General features: G+C 25.5%; 4 non-coding genes across 4 annotated transcripts; 1 reads left to right on the top strand and 3 right to left on the bottom strand.

Moving 5' to 3' along the window:
• Positions 1-2,556: 2,556 nt before the first annotated feature.
• On the bottom strand, positions 2,557-2,638 carry Trnas-cga (transfer RNA serine (anticodon CGA)). Its single transcript has one exon. It is a non-coding gene; the product is annotated as a tRNA-Ser (tRNA).
• A 16,904-nt stretch (positions 2,639-19,542) lies between these two features.
• On the top strand, positions 19,543-19,615 carry Trnak-cuu (transfer RNA lysine (anticodon CUU)). The gene has a single exon. It is a non-coding gene; the product is annotated as a tRNA-Lys (tRNA).
• A 2,031-nt stretch (positions 19,616-21,646) lies between these two features.
• Trnae-cuc (transfer RNA glutamic acid (anticodon CUC)) lies at positions 21,647-21,718 on the bottom strand. The gene has a single exon. It is a non-coding gene; the product is annotated as a tRNA-Glu (tRNA).
• A 2,222-nt stretch (positions 21,719-23,940) lies between these two features.
• Trnag-ucc (transfer RNA glycine (anticodon UCC)) lies at positions 23,941-24,012 on the bottom strand. Its single transcript has one exon. It is a non-coding gene; the product is annotated as a tRNA-Gly (tRNA).
• Positions 24,013-24,878: the final 866 nt, after the last annotated feature.

Raw genomic sequence — 24,878 nt, forward strand, 5'->3', positions numbered from 1 at the left:
CCGGAAATCGAACCCGGGCCGCCTGAGTTAAAGCCAGGAATCCTAACCATTAGACCATGTAGGACTATTTTGTCAAACGTTACTTTTCATATAGAAACTCATAAGTAAGCGTTATGACGTAACTATTAAAGCACGTTTATGTCATTTAAAATTTATTACTTGAAGATTTAGTGCTATATATATATATATTTTAAACTATTTGATGCTGTTAAGTTTTTAAAATTATTTTAACACTTTAGCAGCTACACCGTTAAACATATTATCAAATACAACTATATTGCTTTGTATTTTGATAACCCGTTTACTACTGTAAAGCTAGTAGATTTTAAAGCTAATGATAAATAATTTATATATTTATAATGCTTAATTTGAATTAATTTTTTTTTTAATCATTTTTACGTAAATAATGATGTTTTTTATCTAAAGTAGAACATATAAATATAAGTTACAACTAATAAGAATTATTATTACTTAAAACATGCATCTCTGCCAGGATTCGAACCCGGAACCTCTGGATTCAAAGATCAGCGCGTTAACGATTACTGTATTTTTAATACATAATTTAAAATGGTAATTCAAGTCTTACTTTGCATTAATGCTTAATAAGTATTAAGTGCAAAAATTTCTTCGTGCAAAAGTTACCCTTCGTTCAAAAGTGTCTTTGTGCAAATTTATTACGTGAAATTTTATCCTCTCGTGCAAAAGTGTCTTCGTGCAAAAGTATCTTCGTGCAATTTTGTACCCTCGTGCAATTTTGTACTTTCGTGCAAACTTGAAAGCTACACTAAATAGAAAATAGTGAAGTATTTATCAAATTTTCTTAAGGTTAGAAATAAAGCTTTTTAAAATGAAAACATAAACGTATTAACTCTTTCTTTTTATTTGATCAAGCTCCCCCATAAGCGTTCGCTATTTCAATCTTCTCATCAGTACAAGTCATCAGATTCTCTACGGATTCCTTATTTCTCCAATGTGATGTAAAATTTTCATATTAAAATTTAAAATTTTTAAATTACTCATGCAACAATACGACAACATGTAGAGCCGATAAAAACTAACTTGAAAAGTAATTGAACTAAAAAATATTAACGCGTGCTTACTTGCAGTATGTCTGTTATGTTCCTATAAAAAATAATTGTTTGAAACATAGTTTTGCAGAATTTAGTATTGAATCATTTTTTCAAATTTTTAATTTGTTTGAACTCAGTATAAGCCAAATTCATGAGCACTGAAAGCTTAATTAAATATTTCAAAGTTTAAACACTTTATCAACTGAAAACTTACAAAAAAAAAGAAACATGAAAAATTTTTTTTTAATCCTTTCAGAAAAACAAAACATAAAACTAAGAAAGAAATAAAACGTTTGTTTTCAACTAATGAAAACAAATAAGATAAATTATTACAACAAAATTGAGCTAAATGTAGTATAAAACATTAATACCTGTCTAATATATGCTAACTGTAATGAATTATTTTGAATTTTGTACTTTACTTATGATCAATAAAGTATTATACTCGACTAAAAATTATGTTTAAAGTTTTTTGAATAAAATCTATTGACAGCCAGTGGTAAACCAAAGCTTAAAGAACAATTTTTCAAATGAATATCAATTATTTGTATTAAATTTCAATAAATTTTATTTACGTATTATATTGTAAAAACGTAGTACTGTAAGTATTTAAAATGTCACTGATATTAATTATTTTAATTAACCACAACACACACGAAAAAGTTTAAGAAATTACGTTTTATTATCGCAAACTTTAAAAAGTGTTTATTGCGTTTTTTCTTTAAGTATTTCTTTATATTAAAAATTTTGTAGTGAAATACATACCGATATAATGCATAAAATTAATTTTATATGCTCGAGTTGTAACTTACTTTCACAAGCGTCGATGGTGTAACGGTGAGCATCAGTGCTTTCTAGTCACTCCATAACAACTTCCGGTTGATTCACTATTTATCAATAAAAGTTTGGAAAAATAAAAAAACTATTTTTTTATTCTCTAAAATTTTAGAACTTTTAGACCACAACAACTGTAAAAATTTATAATTTTTTTAGCTTTTTAATTTTTTTAAATTGTTATTTTTTTTATTAGATATAAAATTAAAGATATTAGAATATTCCAAAACTTAAAATTTAGTTTTTATTAGAATACTGTAAGAATTTATTAAACCTTTGAATAAACAACACTTTGGTTACGTAGTTTTCGTATAACTTTAAAACATTAAATAACTATAAAGCCGATTGTTTTGATAAACATCAAGTAGTTTATTTGTTTAAACCGGCAGTTTTTATAAAGAAACTATTTAAAAGGAAAAGTCAAGTTTTGTAGAAAAAAATTTATGTAGGTCGTCGTGAATTTAAAAACTATATCTAAAAAATTTTGAAATGATTTTAGACGCAAGTTTGTATTTAAGCTAAGTGAAAAGTCATCCCACTTTAAAATACTAAAAGTAAAACGAAAAAAATCTATACACCTTTTATCAATTAAAAAAGCCACTTTTATATTTACATAAATTATATACTACAGCAGTTCCAGTATAAAATAATACGCTGCGAGCAGGATTTAAATCTGCGCGGGCAATGCCCATTGGATTTCGAGTCCAACGCCTTAACCACTCGGCCATCGCAGCTCGTCATTAAGACATACTTTTTTAGCTTATATAGTTAAGTAGTTTTCAATACAAAACAAATCATATTGATAAACTAAGTATATAAATTTTTTTAAGTATATATAGTTTATAGTTACAAAATACTAAACTTTTAAAAAATTTGTTATTTAAATGTTATTTGGTTATGTTTTAGTTTTGTTATTTAATTCTTATATCCTACAATAAGTTCCAATAAAATTATATCAATATAAACTCACTCGTAAATATGTTCAACAAAATATATACTTCGTAAGTAGAAGAAAAATGATTTATTTAAAAAAAAAAACAATGCTTAGGCAAACATGATGATAAAATTGGATCATTTCCTAAAAACTTAGTCAAAAAGGAGCCTGACAGGGGACTTGAACCCCTGACCGTTGGATTAAAACTCCAACGCTCTACCGACTGAGCTAACCAGGCTCACGTCGGTAATGAAATTGTTGTGTTTATAAATAAAACTGTTTTACATTGTGACGTAATAAATCAAATTTTGTGACGTATTTATTGCAACTTATGTTGCAAAATAGAAAAAACTTTTCAAATTTTTCTTTTAGTATTCAGGCTGTTATAAATTACTGGTAATACAACATTGTTAGTAATCTTTAGATTAAGGATTGTAGTAGTACTACTACTATTACCTTTTAATAATAGTAGTTTTTTTTGTAAGTATTCAGTTGATAAAGTGTTTAAACTTTAAAAAATTTAATTAAGCTTTTAGTGCTCATAAACTTGGCTTACACTGAGTTCAAAAAAATCAAAAGTTATAAAAATTGTTTCAAAACTAAGTTCTGCTAAACTAAGCTTCAAACAATTATTTAAATACAAACATAACAGACATACTGCTAGAAGGCACGGGTTAATATTTTTTAATTCAATTAACTTTAAAGTTAGTTTTTAATTCTAATTGAAAGTTGTCGTATTGTTGCATGAGTAATATAAAAATGTTAATTCAAGAACGTTTTAAAAAGGCTTCAAATAATATAGAAAAAACTGAAAGCACTAGCACAGAAAAATCACTTTGCAATTGCAGAAACAAAAACTTATGCCCACTCAAAAACAAATGCCTCACTAAAAACTTAATTTATAAAGCTACGGTTACCACTAAAAAAAAAGAAATACAGCAATAACTAGGAAGCACTGGGGGCCATTTAAAACAAGGTGGTATAGCCATATTAGAAATTTTAAAGTACACAAGGAAAGCGGTGAACTGTCGAAATATATTTGAAAGTTTAAAAAGGGTAGGACTTTTTATGGGTAGTTTTTTTTCGAGCAATATTGGGTACTTTTCATGAGTATAATTGCAGCAATTTTGCAAAAAAAAGCTCCAATATTTTCATGACGTCATAGCATATTTTGGGTAGTTTTGATTTTAAAATTATACAAAAAAGTTGTAAAAATACGTCGCGCTGAAAAGTAAATTGAACAATTTTACATTTAAAAATTCTATATAAATGGCTTCATTAAAAGCCGTACTGCTAGTTTTTGGAGCTTTGTTTTTGTAAACACAAGAACAAGCGTCTCTGTTTATAAAAAATACGCTTTCTATGTAATTTTTAATTGTAAACAAATTCATCCACGTCTATAGATATAAAATAAAAAAACTATTTCAATTATTTACTAAGTTTAAATGAAATGTAATGACAATTATAAAGTGGGTTGTTTTTAATTTATGTGTAATTTTCTTTGAGTCATGTGTAATTTTAAACTTATTTACTAAGTTATAACTACAGAAGAACACTAATTAAACTGTAATTACTAGTAATTTTGAAATTATACATTTGAAACTTATTTAAAATGATACAATAAGACTTCTTCTATGTTATGATTTCGTAAAAAACATACTTGACCAGTTAATATAATGATTAAAGCCGGTAATGTGATGTGTATAGATAAACTAAAATAAGGCATAAATAACCAATTTAGTTTTAATTAAATCTAAAGAGACTACTCTAATTTTGTTTAGAAACAAAAACCTAGTAAAGTTTTAATTTATTGTAAGCTGTTTATCATAATTATTTAAATAATTCTTTAAACAAGCCATAAGGGTTCTAAAATTTATTTTTAACAAAATTTATTGCTTGCTCTTATTTCTAGTTAAAGCTTAAGTTAAAACTGTAAAATTATTCAATTATAACTATAACATTTTATTATACTATAAACTTTAAATCGAATTCAAAGTTAACTTTAGTTGTATACAAAAATAAGTATCATCTGTAATTTTAATTAATAAATAAAGAAATGAAACATTTTCGCATTTGTTAAAAATTTATTATTTTAAACTATATTAATTTTTTCACACACACAACAACTTAAAAAAAAACGTTATATTTACCCAAATGTATAAGATTCATATTTTATTATAGAGCACAATAAAAAATTTACTTATCTTAAGTATTCAAAATAATCCAAACATATTTTGAAAAAATTGTTTTTTAAAAGCAGAAAACAAAACATCTATCTTTAATACTAAAACTAAATGTGTTGAAAAATTAAAAACAGGTATATAAATCTAAAACATACAATCTTTAGTATAACAAAAAATGAAATATCATTAGTCCTAGGTAATATTGTTTAAAATAAGCAATTTTCGGTTATTAATATTAATACTACAGAAAATTAACACAAAAAAATCTAGTTTAAATGTTTACTGACAGTTATAGATCATAAAAAAACACAAATCTGATTTTATAAAACAAGCAGTTGAGTATGTAACCATGATTTACTTTTAATTATATGGTCAACAATTAAAATAGACTAACTCAGATAAAAATTTCTTTTTACAACTGAACTAAAACAGCACTTAACAAAAACAAAGTTAAATCTATCAAATAAAGAAACTAAAACGAAATACTGAAACATACACTCTTTAGTATAACAAAAAAAAAATGAAATGTCATTAGTCCTAGGTAATTCTGTTTAAAAAAGCAATTTTTAGTTATCAATATTAATACTACTTGATATTTAAACAGAAAATAAACACTTAAAAATCTAACTTTAATCTTTACTGACTGTTATAGATCATTGAAAACAACAATTCTGATTTTATAAAATAAACAGTTAAGTATGTAACCATGATTTACTTTTAATTACATGGTCAAAAATTAAAACAGACTAACTCAGATAAAAATTTATTTTTACAATTGAACTAAAACAGCACTTAACAAAAACAAAGTTAAATCTAAAAAAAAAGAAACTAAAAAGAAATACTAAAACATACAATTTTTAGTATAATAAAAAAATGAAGTATCATTAGTCCTAGGTAACTACTTGTGCACTAATAATTTGTAGAGGCAAAATTAGTACTTTAGTTCAATCACAATAAAAGTATGTGAAAAAGAGTTCAAAGAATTTTATCTAAGTGAAGTTCCAAAGTTTGTTTAGGGCCACTTAACACTTGACAAAGTGTACACTTTGACACATATGAGGTTGATAGAGTTGCAGTCAAATTACAATTGGGATCACCCATAGATAGTATTCCAATCTTAAACTAAGTGAATTGTCTAAAAGTATTTGCTTGGATTGTCAAGAACAAAGATGCAGTTTTACAAATAAGAGATACATATACTTTACAATAGACTCAGTACTTTCTAAAACAATGTAAGTGTGAGCACCACAAATGTGGATGGGAGTAGACCAGAATGCACGCAGTTGACACTAAATTTGACAATTGATATATATATTAATACATTCTATCCACATGTAAATGGTCTAGAAGAAATTACAGCCAAATTTCTAAACACAGTTTTTAATTGTAAAGCTCTTGGAAACAAAGTAAGTATAACAATTCAATGTTCTTCAAAACTTTTTATACTAACAAATATTGGCAGCCAAATTATTTTGTTATTTTGTTGTATAAGGTAACTTTTTATCAAAAAGCTGTATTTGGAAAAAAAGATTATTTTTCAAAAACATGTTCTGTTGAGTTACTAAAAAACCTATTTAAACAACTCAAAGAATATGATTCGATTAAAATAGTTTGGTATACAATAAAACATTCTTTAGATAAAAACTTTATCAGGGTGGTCAATGTTGTTTTATCTAAAGAATTTAAAAGATTTCTGTTTCAGTACAAAGGTACCCAACCAATGTTTTGTAAGAAAATTAGAGTTGATCCATAATCCACCATAAAAGTAAAAGTTAATACTCTTAAAAGTAAAAAAAAATCAGAGTAAAATTGATGATCCAAATTTAAATACCAAGTCAATTAAAAATGTGAAGTATAGAATTAACACCAAGCATAAGGATAAAAATATTGCAAACGATCTAGAGAATAGTTTGAAGAAAATAGGTGATTCATTCAATCTACTAAAATTTTTAATAATCCTATACTTACTAACGTCCATAAAAACTTACCTTCATTGATTCTTTTCACAGAGGATCAGTTTATTGACGTGGTCACAGGTTATGCTCAACTAGGTTCAGTTTTAAGTGTAGACAGAACTTTTAATCTGGGTACATATTTCTTGACAGCTATTACTTTCAAAAACAAAAAAGTAACTTTCAGAAATAATAGTTCTTATCCAGTATTTTTAGGTCCTTGTTTTATACACAAACAAGCCAGAGAAGAAGATCATAACTTTCTTTTCTCTTATATAAAATCAAAAATTTTAAATACTTTTCCTACCTTCAATTTTTCAACCCTATGCTTTGTCACAGATGGTGAACAAGAACTTACAAATTTTATTACTACCCAAAGCTTAGGTGTCACATACATACTAATAAAAACATTTATTCTTTAGATAAAAACTTTATCAGGGTGGTCAATATTGCTTTATCTAAAGAATCAAAAGATCTCTGTTTCAGTACAAATGTACAAAACCAATGTATTGTAAGAAAATTAGGTTTGATCTAATATAAATCAAAATAATTGAAAATTGAATTTATGTCAAAAATAAAAAAATATTGATGACCTAAATTCAAAGAGTAAGTCAACTAAACAAAGTACAAAACTAAGATCAAGCATAGTGGCTTTAAAGAGAAAATTATAGCAAATATTTGTTTATGGTTTTGAAAATGTTCGAGTTGCTCTAACTCTTTTTCTACTACCAGGTTTTTTAGCAGTGCTTTGTAAATGTTTAGGTATTTTGGTGTGACCACTATCGGAAACTGAATATCTAAATGAATTTTTTATAAGATCTTTATAGTGGTTGTTTTTGGCTGCTTCACTGAATGATAGAAATTGATGATATGAAAAAAAGTTTTGAAGCTTATAGTCTCCTTGATCAGATATTGAATACTTTAAGTTATTATACTGGAATTTTACAATTGATTTTAAATTATCTATTAGTTCTGCAATGTTTGTCTTTGTCCAATTCACATAATTCTTTATTACATGATTAATTGATTCTGATTGATTTGTTGTCAACGGATTTAATAATTTTTTTTCCCACATAGGTTGACTTACATACATAAAAATTTCTTCAATGAGCTTTTTTACACAACTTTCTGTTTTTTTATCCATCACAAAATTCAACATTTCTCCTTTAGTTTCTGCAAAACAGAATATATCTTTAGAATTAATTAAGTTATTAAACTTTCTTTTCATGTCTGTTTTCTGTGAATAGTCCATATTAAATTTTCTCAAGTTATAAATTATGTTTTTATTAATATGTACATGACACCTAAACTTTGTGCTGTCAGGAAAACTTTTGTATATTGAATTTATAAGTGCTTGTTCACCATCTGAGACGAAAGATAGGGTTGAAAAATTGAATGTAGGAAAATTATTTAAAATTTTCGACTTTATAAAAGAGAAGAAAAAGTTATAATCTTCTTCTCTGGCTTTTTTGTGTAAGAAACAAGGACCTAAAAATACTGGATTAGAACTATTATTTCTGAAAGTTACTTTTTTGTTTTTGAAGTAATAGCTGTCAAGAAATAAGTTCCCAGATTAAAAGTTCTGTCTACACTTAGAACTGAACCTAGTTGAGCAGAACATGTGACCATGTCAACAAACTGATCCTCTGTGAAAAGAATAAATGAAGGTAAGTTTTTATGGACATTTGTAAGTATAGGATCATTAAAAATTTTGATAGACTGAATGAATCCATCACCTACTTTCTTTAAGCAATTCTCTAGATCATTTGCTATATTTTTTTCTTTAAAGTCCTTATGCTTGTTGTTAATTCTTTACTTCACATTTTTTATTGACTTAGTACTTAAATTTGGATCATCAATTGTATTCTTAATTTTTTTACTTTTCAGATTAATATCAACCTTTACTTTTTTGATGGACATTGGATCAACTCTAATTTTTTTACAAAACAATGGTTGGGTACCTTTGTATTGAAAAAGAGCTCTTTTAAATTCTTTAGAAATAACAAAAGTGACTACCCTGATAAAATTTTTATCTAAAGAATGTTTTATTTTATACCAAATAATTTTTATCAAGTTGCACTCTTTGAGTTTCATTAGTGACTCAACAGAACATGTTGCAGAAACTTTAGTAAAACCTGACTTCTGATAAAAAGATACCTTATAATTTTTGCTTTTGTAGTCCCATTCTCCACAATCATCATAAAATCTGAACGCTTTTTTACTATCTGGAAAGTAATAGTTGTCCATATTTAATACAAATTGCACATTACTTTTTATAATCTTTGGTACAGCATCTAGAACTTTGTCACACTTTTCTAAAACCTTGAAAATATCCTTATGCCTTTTAATTTCAGTATAAGGTTTGACATATATACCATCTATATTATTGACAATATCTTTGTTATCTGTATTATTTTTTAAATAAGGTTGTTGAACATAACAAGATTTTTTTTGTTTTTTTCTTTTAGTAGGTTTTGTGTTATAAAAATTACCACCTTTTTTATTTTTAGCATTAAAGATTTATAAATAATTCGCAAATCGGTCCAGGACACAAGTCAATTGTTTTTATTGGTGATTTTTTCCCCTGCATCAGTAAATACAAAAAATAAATTAACGATGGTTTAAAAATCTACCAGTTTATTGCACGTTTTCTTCAAATTAATTTCGGACAACCGTCCTTCATCAGTGAAAATTTAAAACTAGTAGAACTAAACACATTCATGCAACAAAAAAATAAATAAAAGTTAAAATATATATTATGACGTAGTAGTTCAAAACTGTGTATAAAACTAAAATTTTAAAAGCTAGGCGATTTTTTGATATGTTTTTGGATATTAATCATGTCATTGACAAGACAGAAATAAGCGGGTTTTATGTAAAAAACTACATAAAACCAACAGCAAAAAATCGTGTATTTGTAAATGGAAAATCACACCATCCACGCTCCATTTACAAATCAATTATATTCGGTGAGTCAATAAGACTAAGAAGATTGTGCGAACGTGACAATGATTACTTAGAAGCAATAAAGTCTTTAAAAGATAAATGTTTAAAATCTTGCTTCTGTAAGGCTTTAGTTGAGGATATGATTAATATCACAGTAGAATGGAAAGATCGGTTTGGACCTCCAATGAAGAAGGCAAGAGAAATTAACGATAATATAAGTGTTTGGACGACAAACTTTCCAAAACTATTAAAACTCACTAAGAAAGAAAGAGAACTAAACCCGAATGTTTTAGTGGCATATAAACGTCCACAAACAATTGCGGCACTATTAACAAACTATAAGATCCAAGCCTATGAAAATAGTGTAGCAATTGGTGGATCTCACCCTTGTGGAAAATGCTTATTGTGCAACCGAGGGGGAGTAGGCGGAATGGTGAAAAAAACTAACTTAATAAAATCAAAAAGTGGTAAAACAATTGAATTAAAAAAGAATTTGAATTGCAAAAATTTTGGGATTTATGCGGCAAAATGCAATATCTGTGGTGAGCACTATGTGGGACAGACAATTACGTCTTTTTCCCAAAGATGGTGCTCTCACAGACATAACTGGAAGAACATGACCACCAGCGAGACAAATGATCGAGCTGCACTCAAACTTCACTACGCCAACAAGCATCCAACATCGAACAAAACCTTTGAAGAAGCATATTCAATCACTTTTACAGACTCAACAAGCAACCATACGAACTTAGATTATTTAGAGAGTAAATGGGTTAATTTATTACAAGCAAGTATAAACATAAACAAAACAATACTGCCTTTTTATAGATAATAGAAAACTTATAAAATCAATAATTTTACAGTAATCGGTTTTTAATAAGATAGTTTCACAAAGAATATTTTTTTGTTTCACAATAGTTTTTAACCGTTTGTTTATTTGATAAAATGTTTACCTTAAAAAACAATATATTAGAAAAAATAATTTGCTGCTGAAACAAGTTAATTTAATTCTTTATATAATTTTTGTATTATTATCTTATTTAGATTTAAGTTTCGTTTCAAAATAGTTATTTTTATTCAGGGATTAAACTATTTCTTTTAAGATAAAAAGTTTGTAAGATACAGCTTGTTATTAATAAAAGTTTTTATAATTACTTTAAGTATTGTTTGGGAAAAGTTTTTATTCTTATTTGTATTTCGCCGATAGCAGTAACTATTTATTAACAATAACTAACATCAAACAGTTCCTTACTAAGATAGTTTTAATTTAGTTTAAAGTTTATATTGGTAAAGTGTTTGTTTTTATATTCATTTCATTTGGATTTACTTTTACTTACAAAAATACTATTACAATGTAAAAATCGCCTAGCTTTTAAAATTTTAGTTTTATACACAGTTTTGAACTACTACGTCATAATATATATTTTAACTTTTATTTATTTTTTTGTTGCATGAATGTGTTTAGTTCTACTAGTTTTAAATTTTCACTGATGAAGGACGGTTGTCCGAAATTAATTTGAAGAAAACGTGCAATAAACTGGTAGATTTTTAAACCATCGTTAATTTATTTTTTGTATTTTTAGCATTAAAATTATCTACAAAATCATCTGAACTATCACTGGAATAAGTTTTTTGAGGCTCATTTTGTTTATTGTTTTTAACTGTTTTAAACAAATTCTCACTTAAACTTGAATCAACATTAACACTAGCATTTGAAAAATCATCACTGTCTTTATCATCGCTGTCAACAATTATAATTCTTCTTTTACTTATTTTAAATTTACTGTTTTGCTTAACTTTACTTACCAAACTAACAAAATGGTTTGGCTACCAATATTTACTAGTATCAAAAGTTATGGAAGACCATTGAATTATTATACTTACTTCATTTCCATAAACTTTACAATTAAAAATTGTGTTAAGCAATTTGGCTATAGTATTTTCTAGACCATTTACATATGGGTAGAATGTATTTATATGTATATTAAGTGCCATTGCACTGCATGCAATGTGGGCAACTCCCATCCACGTTTGTGGTGTTCCCACTTGCATTGTTAAAGAAAATACAGAGTCAAATGTAAAGTGTTTGTACTTTTCTCTTATTTGTACAACTGCATCTTTATTTTTAACCATCCAAATAAATACTTTTAACCTAATTTCTTTATGGTGGTCTTCAATACCATACAGGGACTGGGAAATAGCTTTAAACAAACAATCCCCAGCCCCTGAGTTTTGGATTGGTATGCAGTCTGTGGGTAACCCTAATTGTAGTTTGACTGCAACATCATCAACCTTTTGAGGTGGTTCAAAGTGTACATTTTCTCGATATGGGTCAAGTGGCCCTAAACCAAACTTAAAAAGTTCTTTTAAAAAAATCTCTGTAAACTCTTTTTCACCTAAGTGTTTCCACTTTCGAATGAAATTAAATGCTTCTTTTGCCATTTTAGTAACTTAACACTACAAATATATCTGTTAGTAAAACATTAAATTTAGTTTAATAAAAAAAAAATACTTAGGGCTTGGGGAGGGTGGGGTTAGTCTTTTTTTTATAACTTGATCTTACTTTGTTGAATTTTAACTAAGCTTTGAGTTACTTTTTACAGAATTTTTTTATTAAAATAGTTTTGTGAGAAATAGCCTGTTTAAGTTGGAGAATACAATAGGTTGCTTATGATAGGGGTTAACTACTACTAAAAATCTTTCTACTCCTACGTTTTTGAGATCAATACCATAAACAGATTTTTTTAAACTTTCTTCATGTTTTTAGAGTTTCTTCTTATGTTTTTAAGGCAACAAGTATATTGATCTATTTATAGCATAAACTAATAAATTTAAGGTAAATAACTATCTTAAATAGTATAAAAACACTAAAATGATATTGTAAAAATACTTAAAATGTGTTTATAGTTAAATAAATTTATTGATAGAAATAAAAACTCATATACATGATAGACTTATTATATCTAATTAAAACTTTATTATTTTACATGCAGAAATAGTTTAAAAATCATATATTTTTTGGAGATTTTGTTTGAAATACCATATTTTTCCTTTTTTTTTAATTCCACAGACTCAAGGTGTTTCCAGTTTTTGTTTTAACTGTCAAGTTCCTGGATTCAAGGTGTTTTGGCAACCCTGTCAAATCTTAAGGAAATATATCTTTGAATATTTATAAAAAGAAAGAAAACAAAATAAAAGATGACAACAAAAACCTATTGTACTCACTAATATAGTTTTTTATCTTAAAAATTTGTTTTAGTATTAAAAATCTGTATAAGGCTACTTGTGGTTTACTTAAAAATCTGTAAAATAGCATCAAGTTGTAATAAAGCTGATCTACACCCTTCCTGTAACTACACTAAGTTTTTTATTGAAATTTTGTTCAATTTTTTCCAAATTTAACATACTTTTTTAATTATAAGTCTTATTTATTTTTCTATAAAAAAAAAAGATCAGAATTTTAAGTTATTCTAGGATTTTATACAACATTCCAAGATTCCAATAAACATCTAGGTTTGATGACCATCACTTTAGCTTTATTTCAGACTAAAAAAAAGCTAGGTTTTATTGAACTACAAAACTTATGTATAACTTGTTTCAATTTTTAATGACTTAAAATCATTAATAATAAACTATAAAGGAAAAATTAAAAAAATAATAGCTTTATTTGTTTTTAGTTTGAAATTGTAACTTACACAAAAAATATCAGAGTTAGAAATTATATTTCTATAACTTTAATAACAAAGGGAAATAATTTGTACTATTTCATTGTTTTTATTCATATTTATGCATTTTCATATTTAAAAAAATCAACAATGTGAATTTGTCATAGGCCTGGACAGCAATTTTGCTTTGTTTACAAAGTTTAAGCTTCAAAACTACCCAAAGTAAAGTTAATGACGTCATCAAAATATTGGGTACTTTTTTTGCAAATATGCTGCAATTAAAAGTACCCAATATTTAAAACTACCCATAAAAAGTCCTACCGGTTTAAAAACAAAAATACTGATTACATCATTAACTGGAAAATTTTACATCACATCGGAGAAATAAGGAATCCGCAGAGAATCTGATGACTTGTACTGATGAGAAGATGGAAATAGCGAACGCTTATGGGGGAACTTGATTAAATAAAAAGAAAGAGTTAATACGTTCATGTTTTTATTTTAAAATGCTTTATTTTTAAACTTAAGAAAATTTGATAAATACATCACTATTTTCTATGTAGTGTAGCTTTCAAGTTTAAACGAGCGTAGAAAATTGCACGAAGACACTTTTGCACGTGATGATAAAATTGCACGTAATAAACTTGGCTTAAGACACTTTTGAACGAAGGGTTACTTTTGCACGAAGAAATTTTTGTACGGGTTAATTTTTTTTTTTTTTTATTTAAATTATTTTTCTATCCTTTTTGTTATTATATCAATTTATCTTATAGTTTTCTTTTGTTTTATTTTACTCTCGTGCAAAAATGACCCTACGTCCAAAATTGACCCTTGGTGCAAAAGTGTGTTCTTGCAAAAGTATCTTCGAGCAGTTTTGTGCCATCGTGCAATTTTGTCTTCGTATAATTTTGACCCTTTCCCCACTATTTTAACTTATACAAGCAAATTTTTAAACCAACAAAAGTAACTAATTTAAAAACTTCATATTAATAGAGCTATAAGATTTTATATGCCTAAGTTATAATTACGTCACAATACAATAATTGCATTTTAAACACTAAAAGCAGTAATTAACCTAGTGTTTTAGTTACAAGAGTTTTTTTTCTTGTTGTTCACGAATCTTATAAGCATGCTAATTGTAAGTATATTTTTTATTTATGTTTTAAAATTATATTATTATTAAGTAGCTTACATTTTACTAACCTTGACATAAACTAACCTGGCGATATAGTGGCGTCGCGTGGTATTTTTGTTAGGGGGTGCTGCAGATTGAGTTTGAGAACTTTAAAAAATCCCCTAATATGAAACACTAAAAAAAAACTCAAGGAGTTACAGAGAAATAGGGAAATTTTTAAGCTAAAAGTCTTTAAAATATTAGCTTAAATACTTCTTTATATGAATATAAAAAAACATGGTACACTTAAAAATATATATTTTATACTTAGTTTCAAATATACGAGAAATTTGTTTAAAAGTACTTAATGAAGGAAATAGATTACTATGTTGCTAAAAATTGTTATCATAATACAGTACATAAATTTACATATACATTGATAAAAAGTTTGTATGTATAAACATAACTTAATTATAAGAGCAAAATAAGTTTTTTTTTACAGATTAAAAAATTATTAATTTTTTATGTTTATATAACTTCTTACAATACAACTATAAAAAAGATTTTAAAACTACGTATTTAAGCATCAATGCTTTTACAAACAAAAAATAGAAAACATGTTTAAAATATTAAAATTAAGGATCGAAAAATTTCATCAATAACTTTTTTGTAGATTATAAAGTTAACTCAAAAAGTAAAGTAACTTTTAAAGCAATTAAAAACAAATTGCTTTAAACAGTAACTTTGTTTCTTTTGAGTTACTTACTTATTTTTCATTAGTAAAAATAACATTATAATTAAAAAAAAAATCACAGAGAAGGAATTTTCTTTTAAAACTTTTACAATACAACACAAAGGTCTTGAAAAAGTTATAAATATTACAGCAGTAAAAAAAAATTGACTTTATTCTTAAAATAGTTTTACACATTAAAAAGTTAAATAAAATTCTACATACGTTTTGAAACATATATAATTTTGATATCTCTTATAAAAAAATCAAAAGCAAAATTTAGTCTGAATTAGCTTTCAATATAGATAATAAACAAATAAAGCAAAATTTGTTTAAAAGGACTTTGTTTGCAAATTAAATAAATACAAGTTGTAAAATAACCTACAAGCATTAGCATTTAATTAATGGAATACTAACTAAAAACATACAATGTATTTGCAAAAAATAAAATATAAAGTTTAGTCAAAAGTAGCATTCAGTACAGAGAATTAAAAATAAAATATTTTTTTTTTAGTAGTTCACTATTTGCAATCTATAAAAATTAAAAGTTTGAAAGTAACATATAAACTTTAATACTTATAACAATAAATATTTATCAAAAACACAAAACAAAATAATCTTAATTAATCTCAGCTAAAAAATATAATAGGATGAAACAATGTTTCAAATATACCTTAGCTCTAAAGACTTTAAGTTATTAAGCTAATATTTTAGTTAAAACTGCAATAATCTTTGTAAACATAATAACTTTTTCCTCGTAATATATTTTCTTTTTAAAGTAACAAACACATATATAAAATATAATTACATTTTTTCATATAGTTCAAACTTTTAGCTTAGTCATATAATAAACTTCAATCCTCTTGATGTACACTCTTGGGTATTGAAATATCTGGTGTTGGTCTGCTGTTTTTTAACTTGAGCTTTTAAACCTCAGACAAAGCATTTATATCAAGGCGTTTAAGCTGATAGTCCATTCACTATAATTTGTAGTTTGCATGTTGTTATTTTTTAAAATAACCTAAAAAATTAATTATGCTTGTGCTGAACTATTTGTGAAAATTTTCACACGGTAGTGATATTTCAAGGCTAATATTTTTTTTTCAATGTGAAAAGTATCTTGTAATATATAAGTAACGCTTTAATACAATTTCTAATGCTATTTTTTGTTATAAAAATATGATAGACCCCCTATGTCCTTTATGTTAAACAACTTTTTCATTTAAAATAAACAGATGAAACTTGTTAGTTTTAATACACGTTGATATAAGTTTAAGTATGAGAATTGTCTTTTGTTGTGTAAGTAAGTTTATCTAAAAACTTTAATGTATTTGCCTAAAAAATTAAATTGGAGATAAACAATTAGTTTGTCTTTTGTTATTTCAGTTTGTACTTCCCTCTCTTTATAAAATTTTAGTGCTCTCCAACTTTAATTAACTGTATGTCAAAATTCAATTCAAAGAGCAATTCTAAACAATTTATAGTTTACTTAAAAGTCTACAAAGTAAGCTCAAGCTGTATTAACTTATTTTATTAATGCTTTAATATCAATTTAAATTTCATGTCAAACCATACAGAAATCATGGAGTGGTATCAGAGATCTTTAAGAAATATTTTTGTTATTTTGATCAGAATCAAATAAATGCTTACAACAAAACTAGGGCAACAACAGGTTCTTTATGTAAGGAATTTGATAGAAAAAAAAACTATTTCACTATATCTTACCTTTTCCTTTATTTTCAGCAATTCTTAACATAGTTTTTTAGCAAAATAATTAAGATTTTTTTAAATTTTTTAAGAATAGAGTTTTTAATTTTTGAGTATTTTTTAGATTAAATTTTTTTTTTTTTTAATATCTTTCATCATAATCTTGTTCTAAATATTTTTACATTAAGTTGAGAAAACTTTAGGTTGTAGATCTCAACTTGAAAATTTTTATTTTTCACAGAAATTTCATTATCAATATAAGGCATTTAAAACTTGCATGTAACTTGTTAGCTACATATTGCTCATTTTAATACTAAAAATTATCAAAAAACAAAGTTAGTTATATTTAAAAGAAATTTATTATTTTATGTAAATAAGATAGGTAGTCTTTGTTTTCTTTTGCTTTAAGGTAATCTGGAATAAAAAAATATGATATATAAAAAAAAATTAATGACCATTTTAAAAGAATTATCAATAAATCACACACAAATTTATTGAGTTTTGAATTTTTTTAAATAATATCCTTTAAAAACTTGGCTTATATAGTTTTTTTGTATATGTGTTGACCACTGGGTTTTGATGTTGCAACTTTTACCTCAAAAACTAAAATTTACTTTCACTGTATTCAAGTTGTTTACTTTAGTAGTTTTTTCAATGTATAATGTTCAAAAACTAATTAACAGTATATTCATATTCACTATATTCTTTATATTCAGTTAAATTCACATAGCGCTGCATTGAATGCAGCTCTAAAAATAAGCTTTTCAACAACTTTTTGTATAGGATATTGGATATATGTTTAAAATGCAGCACCCACAGTTTTAGCTTGCAGCGCCAGCCATTTAACGAATTTTTGAAAATTGAATGTAAAATTTTAAAAACTAACAAATTTATCATTCAGTTCTACGAAAAAAAGCAGGGAAACTGAAGTTAAGGAAAATTTTCTTTTTTCTTCTTTTTTTTTTGAATAGGTGGGACTGCAGCTCCAGTGTGCCACCCCACGCGACGCCCCTGCGATATACTGATTTTCCGAAGTTGACAACTAGTTTTCGATACTTATACTATGTTTGAATAAGTAACCATATAGCATCTGAAAAATTTAACTGTTAACATAATGTTAATATTACAATCATTAATTTAAACAAATTTAAATTTAAACAAACAGGTTAAAACAAATAAGCTTAAGATTTGAAAAGAAAGATTTTTTTTTTCTGTTTTAGTTAAAAATATTTGGCTTACGCTGAGTTATATTTTGAGCGAACGTTCAAATTTTATAATTACATCAACAGAGCCTTAAGTTCTAAGGTATAAATATAAATTGAATTTTACAAGTATTATTTTACTTTTCTTAAAAAAGTAAGAAACTCAAAAATCGTATGTTGTACATAGAACATATCAGTACTATATAAAACATGAACCAAAGATAAGTTGGTGTAGTAAACAATTTGAATTATACATTCTTGGAAGTCACTAAAAACAACATCACTATAAACCACAATGTTTTATATACGTACAAAATATAGTCTACATGAGTGGCCGGTTAACTCAGTTGGTTAGAGCGTGTGCTAATAACGCGTTTCGATCCCCGTACTGGCCATATATTTTTTTATCAAAATGAATTAATTATTATGATTAATTGTTATTTTTAATCGTCATTAAACTATTTATTTAGTAAACAATTTTAGCTGCTTTAATTTTTCTTAATCATAAAATATTAATTTATTTTTTGTGTTATTCACTCTAGTTATAAAATATTACAGTTTTTATAATTTCACTATATATCATATGAATTGAACGTTACAAAAAAATTTATAAAAATAAAAATTGTTAAAAAAATGTGAAGTTCTAAATAAACAAGCAACTTCTTTTTGACTATAAAAGTTTTATTGGAGTAAAATTAAAATCTTAGTATTAAAATTAATTAAAATCTTGCAAAAGTGTCTTCGTGCATATTTGACCCGTTCACGTACTTGTTAGCTATATACAAAGCTTCAAGAAATAAGTTGGTTATGTTTATAAATATATTAGGAAAATAAAATTATAAAGAATATGACACTACCAATAAAACTTATCAATATAAAAGTATATAAAAAAGAAAAACAATTCATATACTTTACTTCATGACTAAAATTTAATACCGTTACTTATGCATAATAATGTATCTATAAAATATATTTTTATTAGTAGACCAGTATGTGTTAATAAAAATGAATTTTGTTTTTAGGAAACTATCTAAAAACTACTTACATAAATTAAAAAAATATATTACTTTAACGTAACTTTAAAAGCATTATTTATAAATAAATTGATAACAATTGTTAACTGGTAATACACAATAAAAGAAATCAATGAGAGTTTGAATTAAAATTTGTCAAATATGTAGCTGTAACAAGACTTTACTGCAAGCGCCCGGCTAGCTCAGTCGGTAGAGCGTTGGACTCTTAATCCAACGGTCGTGGGTTCGAGCCCCACGTTGGGCGTGGTTTCTTTTTGTTTTTTGGTGAATGAACTATCTTTTGATAATAACATTGTTTTATTACAGCTGATTTTGTGTTTTTTATTTATTTTTTTTAATATCAAACAGAATATAAAACAACATATTGTTTAAGCAGGGTCAACAGAACAATATTTATGAATGTATATTAAAAAGAAAATAGGTACATTTTTTGACCTGTTTTTTAACGATATTTTTTAGTAAATATAACTACTAGTTAACTTTAAATGGTAGTACATAATTAAGTAGGTGAGCTTGACTTTTGATTTTTGACTTGACTACTAAACCATGAAAAAAATACAGTTATGTAAAAATTAAAAACAAGAGTATTAGTACATTCCAACAAATAACTAGCTACTCATTTTTTTTTCAATATTTTGTATCTAGTCATGAAAATAATTACTGAATTACTTGCTTACTACTTGATTCAAACTTTATAATTTCAAAATAAAGTACAATTAAAAATTGTATATTTACATCAGTAGTCAAGTATTTATGGTTATACTTTTAAATTTTTTCTTAATGTTGTTCATGCAAATGTAAAATATTTTCCAGATGGTCTTAATTATTGGTTTATTGAAAAAAAACGAAAAATTGCGAAAATTTTTTTGGTTCAAGCACCTGGGTACGCAAAAAAACCTCTCGGTCATCGATTGCATACCCAACTTAATCAAAGTTATAATAATCTACAAATTAAAAAATTTTAGTGTCAAAGTTTAAATTCTAAAACGAAAATCTCTATCTAAAATAAGAATATTAAACTTCACAACATTAAATATTTTTCAAAAAATAGAATATATGAAAAAAAACAATTTATATACACACATGTATCTAACATTATATACATATTAAATTTATTTTAAACTTTACGTCAAAAAGTAGATTTTATATCTGAAATGATTTTAATTTTAAAATTCATCAATAGTTCAAGCAAATATTTTAGGCTTTTATATGATTTAAAAACGAGAAAAAAAAAAAAAAAAATTTGAAATTTTTCTCTTTTTTAAAAGTATGCTTAAGAATTTAGACTCTATTATCAACTTATTCCAACTTATTAAAAAACAAGCAAAAATAAATTAAAGCTATACGGTTAAAAAAAATAATAAATAACAGTAAATATATGAAATATTACTGCAGTATTCAAAAAATGTTTAAGCTCGTGTTTTATAGCAATTGACATATTGATATAAAAATTTCAAAGTAGTTTTTATTTAGATTAAACATTTAGGAGAGTCTAAAAAACAATTTTCAAATCTAATTTCATATCAAGTAGAGTTATGTAATTTTACTGTAGTTGTAAAAAATAAATACTTATTTTATTTACTGAAAAAGAGTTTTTTTTTAAATTACTAATTTAAAAAAAAATGGTTAGTTTACTGAAATAATCAAAAAATGCTCGAAAACCTTCATACTAAAGCATTCAGATTTGTTTTAAATTCAGCAACTGAGTACATAATTGCAATTAATTAACGCGCATGTTAAGCGAGAAAACTTTAATATATAAACAGTATAAGTGTAATTCAAACAAGTCTTCGTGGCGCAATCGGTTAGCGCGTTCGACTGTTAATTCGGAAGGTTGGTGGTTCGAGCCCACCCGAGGACGACTTTTGTTATTAACTTTTAATGAAGAGTGTTTTCCTTTACTTTTGATAATAAGACTTTTTGTTTTATTAATACCTAGCACTAAAGCTGTTTTTTTTTAATTTTCTTAAACTTTGTGCTTAAAATAGTAAAACATAAGTCACTATTTTAAATTGTCTAATTTGTTTAAGTATTACTGTCTTCTTTTTTGAAATTCTATACTGCTCAAAACAGTTTAAGTATATATTTTTTGCGTTCACATAAGTCCAATTAGTCACGTAGTAATTAATGAACCGCTATATTAAAGTTCTTAATGAAATATGTTAACGAAAGCATCCGCAACTTTTATAATTAAGTTTACAAGTTTTCATTCTAAGGTAGAAAATATAAAAGAAATTAATTTTAAACTTGGGCTATTTCAACATTTTAAAAAATGTTCCCAGACCAGGAATCAAACCCGGGCCGCGTGGGTGAGAGCCACGAATACTAACCACTAGACCACCTGGGAGGTGTCTATGAACATTTTTTTACCATTATAAACCTATGTTTTTTGCATGCAGAGTGTTTTAAGTAAATTGTTTTATACGATACTTTGAACTGAAAAAAGTAAGCTTTAATTAAAACATTTTAGCAAAGATTATTTCTATTTAAATGGCTTCTAAAGAACTTTTGTTTAATATAATTAAACTTTTCTCAAATACATCAAGATAAAGTTTTTGAAGTTCTAATTACTTTCACTGTCTAATAAATATTTAATGTGTAAAAGTTTTTATTTCATTATTACTCTATTATGCTCAATAATTGAAATACTGTGTTTGTGTTTTGAATTGTCTTAAACTATGTGTATTACTTAATTTTTCTGAAACATTTAAACTTGCTTTTCAAATAATGTTTGTTTGCATAGTAACGTTTTATTTTATTTAGCTAGAGTAAAACATATATTACTAATCTACTTTAAAAAATCACTCTCTTCAACTAGAAAACTATTTAAACTAAAACATGATCTACCCTTATACAATTCGAAAAAATATAACATATTACTGTTGATTACATTTAAACTTTAGTGCATATATTAGTAATCAAAACTACTAAATCATGTATGTGGTAAACCTTTATGCTCTTTGTTATTATTTTAAGCTAACTTATGTATGTTATTTATGAACAAGCGTTTTAAAGATACAAAAACATTTTCTATAACAAAATATGTTTAAGCAAATATAATATAAGGACATAAAGTGAAGCAGAGTTTTAATTTAAAACTATTTTATAAGACAAGAGCTTTTTATTACTTATAAAACTATGATAAATTGAAATTTTTTGAATAAGTCTCATAACTATGTAAATAAATATTATTATTATTATTTTTTCTTATGTTGACCAAATTTATTATATATATATTCGTATAAACTAATAATAATAAAATTTTATATTGCAGTAACAAAAAATGCTGTAACCAGGATTCGAACTTAGGTTGTCACGGCCACAACGTGAAGTACTAACCACTATACGATTACAGCGGGAAGGTAGCAGAGGATGGTTTCGATCCATCGACCTCTGGGTAATGGGCCCAGCACGCTTCCGCTGCGCCACTCTGCTGCTTGTAACTGCTGCATATAGCGTATATATACTTGAAAATTTGCTCTAAGCTTAATGCTTACTTATATACTTTTGTTGATGCAATTAAACCTACTTAAAATTTACTTATTTGCCTTGCTATTTTAACTTATGTTGTAAAACTGTTTGAGCTTAAATTTTTTGTTATTATGGTAAAATTCAAAATAACTTAAATTGCAACATGTTATGACCAAAAGCTATTTTAGTTTCAATATTTATTAGTTTCCTAAACTAAAACTTGTTGATTTTTAACTATCTAATATCATACATCTATATATTATTTTATTTTTATTTTTGTTTTTTACTCTTTGAAAACAGCCAAAATATATTTTACCTTACGTTATACAAAAAAAAAATTAATCTTAAATAAAACTTTAACTTTTTTTTATGAAACTGAGAGGTTTTTCTAATTTTAAACAGCAGTAAACATCATAAAAATTAATGTTGTTACTAAATGATAAATAAGCTTTTAACTTTGCTAAGCAACTGAACTAATTCAAGTGTTGTAAACTTTTTGTTAGTTTTAATTCATACAAATAAATGTTTTCATGTATATGTTATAATAAGTACTGATTGCAAAGTGCTATTAAGGGTTAAAAACCTTATAATTATGTGCTTAAAAAAAAGATAATTACAACTGTTATACCATAATTGAGTTTAAACTTTTAGCTTTACCTTACTGTATTAGCCTAATACACATTTAAACTTGTAATTTCAGTAAAAGAAATTAACTTTTTTCTGATAAGTTTTGAAAACAACATTAGCGTTTTGTCAGTTAATTTACTTGATTACTAAAATAAATTGCAACTATCTATAACTTTAGTAACTAAGTTACAACTTTAAACATTAACCACTAAAGCTTATCTCTAGTTTGTATATTTTGAAATATCTTTTCGATGTTAGAAATGTTTTGATTACTAAGTTAAAACTATCTAAATCTAAACCATAAGAAACTATATTGAAAAATTTTTAGGCCTAAAACAAGATCTTTATAAAATGGAGTAAAATAATAATACTGAAGTTTTATGTTTGAAATTTTTCGAAGTTGTATTCACTAATTAGAAAAAGATAAAGTAGTTATCATTTGAAATAGTCCATTAAAAACAAAAGCAAAAGTGCGTCGACCGGGAGTCGAACCCGGAACTAGTGCTTGGAAGGCACCAATGCTAACCGTTACACCATCGACGCTTGTAAATTGTTGAATAAAAAGGTTATAAACGCAAGCGTAACTATTAGTAAACTGAACATGCAAAAGTATTGTTTTGTATTTATCTTTTGAATTGGTCTATTTAAACAGTTTTTTAAAATTTAGCTAATTTGTTGCCTTTTTATTTACCTAATTTTCATAACAACTATAAGAGTTTTTTTTAAGCAGTTAAGGTTACTACATACTGAAATGTAAACCAGCAACATAAGATAAAAACTTAAACTGCTGAAATGTTTTTTGTATAGAAATTTTTATAAATTAAACTTTAACACAATAAGCGTACTTTTAACTTAGTTTAATAAATTTCAATATCTAACTTTTTTTAATTTTAAAATACAATTTACAAATTTAAGCTTGGTATCAGGTCTTTTAAATTTGCTAAAGTTTATAAAAACTATCGATTTGAAATTAGTTTCAGTTTATTTGTAATTGTTAAAACACAGTTTATAGCTAACTTTGTTATTAAAGTTTCAAATCCTGTTTAATCTATAGTTGACATAATTATGTTGACAATATATATCGCATACATTAAACTTATGTTTATTACTTCAAAACTGTAAAACTGTCTTACAAAAGTTTAACAATCTTTTTTTGATTTTTTTTCAGTTAAATTAAATTAGTTATAATTAATAATGCAATTAATTTGATGAAATTTACTTAGTATGCTATGTTCCAGTGGCGTCGCGTGGTCTTTTGGTTAGGTGGTGCTGCAGATTGACATTGTCAAGTTAAAAAATCCCCTAGTTTGAAACATTTATATTAAAACTATAAAGGTAATACAAAAAATAGCAAATTTTTCAGAAAAAAACGTTGAATATGCTAGTTTAACTAAGTAATTTTTTAATTC

Source organism: Thalia democratica, chromosome 2 (assembly GCF_965202585.1).
Source record: "Thalia democratica chromosome 2, ktThaDemo2.hap1.1, whole genome shotgun sequence".
Taxonomy (NCBI): Eukaryota; Metazoa; Chordata; class Thaliacea; order Salpida; family Salpidae; genus Thalia; species Thalia democratica.